This window comes from Marmota marmota, unplaced genomic scaffold (genome assembly GCF_001458135.2).
Source record: "Marmota marmota marmota unplaced genomic scaffold, marMar, whole genome shotgun sequence".
Taxonomy (NCBI): Eukaryota; Metazoa; Chordata; class Mammalia; order Rodentia; family Sciuridae; genus Marmota; species Marmota marmota.
This window is the reverse complement of record NW_025999913.1, coordinates 3,920,292-3,927,793: the sequence shown is the minus strand read 5'-3', so window position 1 is coordinate 3,927,793 and position 7,502 is coordinate 3,920,292. Positions and strand designations below refer to the sequence as shown.

At 42.2% G+C, this 7,502-nt stretch overlaps 1 long non-coding RNA gene across 1 annotated transcript in view; it reads left to right on the top strand.

Moving 5' to 3' along the window:
• Window positions 1-5,263: 5,263 nt before the first annotated feature.
• Window positions 5,264-7,502, top strand: part of LOC107149227 — a 28,913-nt gene continuing 26,674 nt past the window's right edge. Inside the window, exon 1 of the long non-coding RNA XR_001504366.1 lies at window positions 5,264-5,398. This is a non-coding gene — a long non-coding RNA (uncharacterized LOC107149227). The remainder of the gene's footprint in view (window positions 5,399-7,502) is intronic.

Here is a 7,502-nt window from a genome sequence, read left to right as displayed (position 1 = left end):
GACGGGTGGGTGTGCGTTCCGAGCGGCCGAGTCCAGGAAGGGGGCGGGAAGCTGCCGTCGCAGCTGCAACTTCGGAGCGTGCAGAGCAACTCAGCAACTTTTGCCTGCGCCGCGCGCCCCTCCCCCGCGCCACCCAGCCGGGTCGGGGGCTGCGTGGCGCCGGGGGGGACAGATCGGGGGTGCAGGGGATCTGTGAAGGGGCTGTGGAAATGCCACAGCCTCGGGGTGGGGGCCAGAGTTGTGGCCAGGAGGCACCCCCACGCGCCCCCTGGCCTTGGAAAGGACGTGCGGGCCCCGCGCCGCGCACGCCCCCCGCGGTCCCCCACCCGCGGGCCGGGCGACTGCTGCTGTGCTCCGCGCGAGGAAGGGGGCGGGAGGATGGCGGCGGAGCCATGGAAACTGTGCTGGGTGGATAAATAAGGAGAGGGCCGCGTGAGGCCATCCCCAGGCTGCCAGCATCTCGGCGGCGGATGCAGCGCCCTGGGGAAGCGCGGCCCAGCTCCCACAAGTGGTTCTTCGCGAGCCTCCCCGCAGCCCCGCCGCCCTCCGCGCCTTCTGGAGAGGCTGGCGGGAACCGGGGAGAAGGCGGCGGCGTGGACCGGTCTGGTGGTAGCACAGAGGGCTGGGTGAGGTGGAGGGAAGAGAGTGGTGCGAAGGTGACCCCGGGGTCATCGGATGTCTGTTCCGGGGTTCGAAGGACAGCACGAGGTCCCGGATTGTCCTGCCAGACCCGAGAGTCTGGAAAACCCCAGGGGCGCGACCAGGAAGACGGAGTCAGAGCATCAGTGGGGTCTAAACCCGGCGTACAGCGGAAGATGGGGTACTTGGGCTAGCTTGGGATAGTACCCGATGTCCCTGAAGTCAAGCCCTCAGGGGCGCCTGCCCCAGGTCCGGAGGAGTCCGATTGGCAAGGAGGAAAAAGGGTGTAAAGGGGAGTTTTGGGTCAGGCCCGTGCACTCATGCAAAGGAGCCGGTAGAGCCGAAGCTATCAGCCGCACCCATGCCCTGAAAGCAAACTTAGCCTCCAACCCTCCTCCCCAGCATCTGACTCACTATAGAGTTACTGATGCTTTACGCCCAAGCTTATTGCCTGTAAAGCTGGAGATTTTAATGGTGCTGTTACGAAGTTGAGTCACTTCAGGGTGTGGGGATCTTCAGAAGCAAAGGGGTCATTTCAAGTGAAAGTAAACTACCTGCGTGGAGAAGCCTGTCAACCAGCTGAATGATTTAATTACATGCCATCTTAATTTAAAGAGATTTGCAAGCTCATTGAGGACAGGTGGACAGTTACATTCTGATGTGTGCCTAGAAATTACTTTTTAACTGGACAAGGCCCATTTATTTCACACTGTGAACAACTGACCAGTATTTTTTTAAATTAAAAAGATGTCTTATTCTTCTTAATAACTTCCTGCTTGTTTCCCTTGAAATAATTGTGAAAGCTATAGGCCACAGCATAGTTTTCCAGTGTTGTTCCAAAAAACTGGATCCTCAGGATGCCCATAGGTGCTATTTGATGAGACCCTCACATACCCATTCCCAGATACACATAGTTTTGCATTTTAACATCCCCGAGGGTTTCTGTTTAATGGCACCTTAGCATTGAGTCAGTCTCATTGGCAATGGTTTTCTTTCTCAGTGGTACATAAAATAAGGAAGCTTGAGAAACGCTGAGTTAAACAAGTTAAATCAAGTTTATTTGTTGTACAACAAATACAACAGATTTATAGCAAAATCTTTCGGTCTTCAGTATGCTAAGGAGTGAATCACCAAGTAGAGTTTATAATATGTACTTTTCTAAATGTAAAAAGTGTCACCATTTTTTGGTGAGGATTATTGCTTAGAGCTAGTATTCCTTTCAGGAACTGCTGCTCCAGGGGTTGTGCAAGACTCAAGGGAAATGTTCATGGTTCAAAATGGTGTAATTAGGAATTATTAAACAATAAATTTAATGTCATTACCAAGAAGAAAGAAAGGAACCATTTAAGGAAGTATTCGAAGGTAGAACTGTAGCAGAAACTGAATCAGGATCATCTTTAGAGAGCTGGTTCCTGTAAACACTAAATCAGAAAGTTCGTGTATCTCATATAATCAAGGTTATACTGCCTCCGACATTATTTTGATTTGTAGAAGTTAGTAAAATGCTTTATTTGAATGAGATTGGCACTAAGCTACTGATTACTGACGCTCCTCAATTTACCGGAGTTTAGCTTCCAATAAACCCATCATATAGTTGAAAATATCATGTCAAATTGAATTTTTTTCCTTTTCAGGGCTGGTGATGGAACCCAATGCCCATTACATGCTAGGCAAGCATTCTGCCACTCAGCTCCACCCCCCAGCCTTCAAAAATGCCTCTCAATATATTTAATCTACCCTAACCCTAACCTAGTTTATCTTAAACATGCATAGAACATTTATATTAGCCTAGAGTTGGGTAGAATCATTACTACAAAGCCCATTTAAAGCATTGAATATCTTGTATATACTCAGTGACAGGCATTTTGTAGACATGATGATTCTGAAAACTAAGCACCATATCCCCATAATTCTGGGGACGCAATGCTTGGTAGAGTAAGTGTTGTGTCCCCTGGTGGTCGCCTGGCTGACCTGAGCTGTGACTTTGACTCCCTGCTGCTGCCCAGCATCACCAGAGACAATTGTACTACATATTGCTACCCTGGGAAAAGATCCAGATTCAAAGTGCAGTTTCTACTGAATGTGTATTGCTTTTGTCCAACATTATAGAGCTGAAAAATCATAAGTCAAATCATTGTTAAGTCAGGGACCATCCATACTTGTGAAAATTCTACCAAAAGACTCCTAGAGAAAAACTTAAAAATGATAGTGAATGCACAGAAGTGTACTTCAGTTAAAAAGAGAAACAGAGGGAGATGGATGATTTTCCAAAGAGATAATAAAGGGCATAGGAAAGAAAAAAAATACCTATCTCACATTCTTTATGCAAGGCTTGGATACAAGGCTAGGTTTTATAAGTAAGTAAAAGTTCTACTTGTAATGTTTCAAATACAAATAATAACATTTTATGATTTTATTATGAAATGTAAAATGTGTACTTACATATATTAACTCATTTCATCATACAGTGATCCTGTAAGGCAAATAGAGGAGCCACTATTACCCTCAGATTGCATGACGCCCATTCATTTATGTAGCAAACCTATTGAGTTTGACCAGGCACCAGATGTTAACAATGGGCTTTGATGATAAAAAGAAGAATGTGAGAAAACCTCTCTAGAAGCTTATGTTTGGTAGTAGAGATGAAATATATGATAGACAATTTATACAGTGCAACATTGAGGCTCAGAAAGGTTAATGATTAACCAAGGGCACTAGAGTTAGGATTCATTGGTCTTTTGATTTCAAATACCCTGCTGATGCCTGGGGTATAGCACAACACTGTAACCCAGCAACTCAGAAGGCCGAGGCAGGAGGATTGCAGGTTTGAAGCCAGCCTCAGCTACTCAGCAAGGCCCTCAGCAACTTAGCAGTTCAAAAAATAAAAAGGACTGGGGATGTAGTTTGGTGGTAAAGCCCCTGGAGTCAATCCCCTGTACACCCCCACCCCAAAACTCCACAAATGAATAAACAAACAAAACCAAATACCTTTCTGTCTTCTACAATAGACATGCTCTCATCTTTGCAAATAAAACCATGTAGATGTAGTAAATTGTCCCTTCTTATCTGAGGAGGATTAGTTCCAGGAACCCCGCTGAAGACTAATACCCACAGATGTTCAATTCCCTTATACAAAATTTGTATAGTACCTACATACATCCTATCTATGTACTTTAAATCATCTCTGTATGATTTATAATACCTAATACAATGTAAACACTATGTAAATAGTTGTCATACTGCATTGTTTAGGGAATACAGACAAGGAAAAAAAGGAAGATCAATTCCTGGTCAGTACAAATACCATTTTTTCCCAGGTACTTTCCATCCAAAGTTGATTGAATTTGCTGATTCGAAATACTGGAATACAGAGGGCCATCTGTATTTGAAAGAAACTAAACAAAACCAAACACGTTGAATCTTAACAGCCAGAAAGAAATTTAGAGATTATGTGGGCTAACCTATTCATTCTACAGGCCTGGACACTGAGGCACAGAAGAAAATGAATTGCTCAAAGTTATACTGTACAATTATACAATAATGGAATTAGGTTTAGGCTTTTTCTGGCGGGGGGGGGGGAAGCCTTAATAGAGTGTCTACTGTTATGCAGACCCTTTATTCCATCTCAGTAAAAGCCAGAGTGATGGTTGAATTTGTGATAAAATACCCCATGAATCAACACTTATTTAAAGCAATATTTCTAAGAGGAACTGCAGGAGGATATCAACTATATGAATTTCTTAAAAACAGCCACTGTCCCTAAAAGCAGAAGCTGTATTTGATTTTTAAAAGGGGAGGGGCGTTTGGAGAGATTTGAATACTGACTGCATATTAGAGAATGTTAGAAAATTACTGTTGCTGGTTTAAGAATTAGTGGATTTGTGATTATGTTTTTATTTTTATTTCTGTATTTATGAACCTAGAGGAGCTGAACCAATGAGCTACATCCCCAGTTCATTTTATATTTTATTTAGAGGCAGTGTCTTGCTAAGTTGCTTAGGACCTCGCTGAATTGCTGGGACTGGCTTTGAATTTGTGATCTTCCTGCCTCAGCCACCTAATTCCCCAGGAATACAGGATGTGCCACCACGCCTGGCTTTTATGCTATTTTAATTTATTTTTTGGCACCAGGGATTGAGCCTAGGGGCACTCAATCACTGAGCCACATTCCCAGCCCTTTTTTGTATTTTATTTAGAGACAGAGTCTTGCTTAGTTGCTTAAGGGCCTCACTAAGTTCCTGGAACTGACTTTGAACTTGTGATCCTCCTGTCTGAGCCACCTAATTCACTGGGATTATAGACGTGTGCCGCTGCGCCTGGCTATTATGCTAGTTTTAAAAGTTTTCATGTCTTAGACCTATATAATAAATATTTGCACTGACTGGAATGCTGTGGTGTCTGGTATTAAAAGAATACAGTTTTCTTGGTACCCACCAAGGAAATGAATACAAATGAAATGAACCTAGATGAAATCTGATGCTGCACGATGACACTTACTTGAGTGATAGGTATTTAAGGATTCATCACACTACTATCTCTACTTTTGAGTATCTTAAAAATAAAAGTTTTGTTTTTTGGGGGGGTGTCTATTGAAAGAAAAACATTTTTCCTTCATTTTAGGGATGTACAGAAAGGGGTGTGTGGCGTTTTATTCCAGAAAACTAATGTTCTTCCTATGGAAAATTAAGACAGTCTCCAAATCACATCATCATGGAATCTATAATATTCTTCGGGGCCTCTTTGTGGCTAAGAAGACTTGGTATGTTATTGTTTTTATTCTAAGATTTATAGAGCTGGCTTATAATATTATATTCTTAATTGAATGGGTAGGATATTTAAAACACATGTGGTCACAACAGTTCTGGTTCCATTTTGAGTGACTTTGGACCCGCCCCCCCCCCTTTCTATTCATATAAGATATATCTGCATCTGCAAACTATCAAAATATCACAAACACAACACAATAGAAATGTGGCTAATTGAAGGGATAGACACCATAGAGGATGTAAGTGAGATCACTATCATTCAATAAATATTTGATTGGTAATACTTCTGGTTTATAGCAAGCTGGGAAATGGTGACATGGGTGGGGTGTCAAAATCCACAGAAAAGAAACTAAGTACAAAACAGATCAACTTCACATGCTCAGAGGTTCAGGGGAAAGCATTTTATTCTAGTCTTACTTAAATGACAGAAAACACTTAAGGATGTGCTGAGCAACTCTTCCTACTTTCACATAGCGTTTCTGCTCTTAGTCAGTGGTTTCCAGTTGGTGGCTGAATCCTCACTCAGGATCCCTGGGTTAGAGCAAAGGACTCGTGATGCTTTATGTGCTCCAGCACCTTCTGTAGGCTAAACAATAATAGTACTTACCTATATAAAGGCGCTCTATCCAAATGGTTGTCTTTGTCACCAACTAACACATCACAAATTCATTTAAAAGCTGTTACTAGATTTATACTATTGCTTTGTGCTTACGTAGCTTTTAAAATCAGTGAATTCTAAAAAACACAACTGCTATCCTATGTGGAAGGGGCCCAGAAAGATGGATACATCTTCATTGATTTGGTAAAGCAAACTCTCTTCCTCTCCCCCTGTAGTCCTGTTTTATGTAATACGATTTTTTTTGTGTGTGTATGGTAGGGTGTTTGTGTTAATCAGCCTTTTATCATGTGATAAAATACCTGAGATGAACAACTTACAAAGATGAAATATTTATTTTTGCTTATCATTTCCGATTTCAGTTCACGATCACTTGGCCCTGTTGCTTTGGGCCTGTGGCAGCACAATGCATCGTGGCAGGAGCACTTGGTAGGGCTGGGAAGCAAAGAGAGAGGGAGGAAGAGGCCAGGGTCCCAATATCCTTTTCAAGGGCACATCCCGACTTCCTTCCACTAGGCCTCCCCTTTTAGCAGTTCCCCCAACTCCCAGGGGCTCCATGCATTGGGGACCAACCCTTTAACATGTGGGCCTATCGGAGACATTCAACATTCTATTCTATGTATTTATTTAAGCATTTGGTTGTTAGAACTTGAAGCTCTAGGCATCCCTTTTTTGCCACTTCTTTATATTTATCTAATAATCAATCGGCCCTCCATAGCCATGGGTTCCACATCCACAGATTCAACAGAAAGTAGAAAATATTTTTAAAATTTACATATAGTGAGGCATGGTGGCATATGCCTATAATCTCAGTGATTTGGGACGCTGAGACAAGAGGATTGCACGTTTGAGACCAGCCTCAACAATTTAGTGAGGCCCTATCTCAAAATAAAAAAATAAAAAGGGCTGGGGATGAGGCTAAGTGGTTAAGTGCCCCGGGGTTCAATCCCCAGTTCCAAACCAAACCAAACCAAACCAAACAAAATTTTCATCAGTACTACATATGTACAGATTTTTTTCTTGTCATGATTTCTAAACAATACAGTTCAATAACTAACTGCATAGCATTTACATTTTATTAGGTATTGTAAGTAATCTAGAGATGACTTAAAGTATATGAGAGGATTGCCTAGGTTCTTGAACTTGATCTTTTGAGGATTTAGGTAACCCCAGGGAGTTCTGGAGCCAATCCCCCCTCAAATATCAAAGGTTGACTGTAGTGTCCAAAGCTACAAAAATTTTTCACAATCAGTGCACACTATCAGACCTGAAATACCCAAGATATAGGTCTCTGCTTTGACTTTTTACAGGAATGAAGACTTAAAATTGGGTGGTTCTTGTCAGAAACACGTGATGTTCAGAGTATTTCCGAAGGTTCTTATTACAAAATAAATTTTTACTCTAAAGTTTTTACCTGTTCTTTATGATTCTCCCTTCAGTAGGCTATTTTTTTAAAGGGACTTTGGTCTTGGATTACTACA